The following is a 314-nucleotide window of genomic DNA, read 5'->3' as shown; positions in this document are numbered from 1 at the left end:
CACAGAAGAACTGTACAAAAAAGATCTTCACGACCCAGATAATCATGATGGTGTGATCACTGACCTAGAGCTGGAATGTGAAGTCAAGTTGGCCTTAGAAAGCATCACTACGAACAAAGCTAGTGGAGGTGATGGAATTCCAGTTGAGCTACTCCAAATCCTGAAAGATGATGCTGTGAAAGTGCTGCACTCAGTATGCCAGCAAATTTGGAACACTCAGCAGGTGCCACAGGACTGGAAAAGGTCAGTGTTCAGTGAAATCCCAAAGAAAGGCAATGCCAAAGAATGCTCAAAGTTCTGCACAATTGCACTCA

Source organism: Bison bison, unplaced genomic scaffold, assembly GCF_000754665.1.
Source record: "Bison bison bison isolate TAMUID 2011002044 unplaced genomic scaffold, Bison_UMD1.0 scf7180017861828, whole genome shotgun sequence".
NCBI classification, from domain to species: Eukaryota; Metazoa; Chordata; class Mammalia; order Artiodactyla; family Bovidae; genus Bison; species Bison bison.
Note: the sequence above shows the minus strand (reverse complement) of the source record.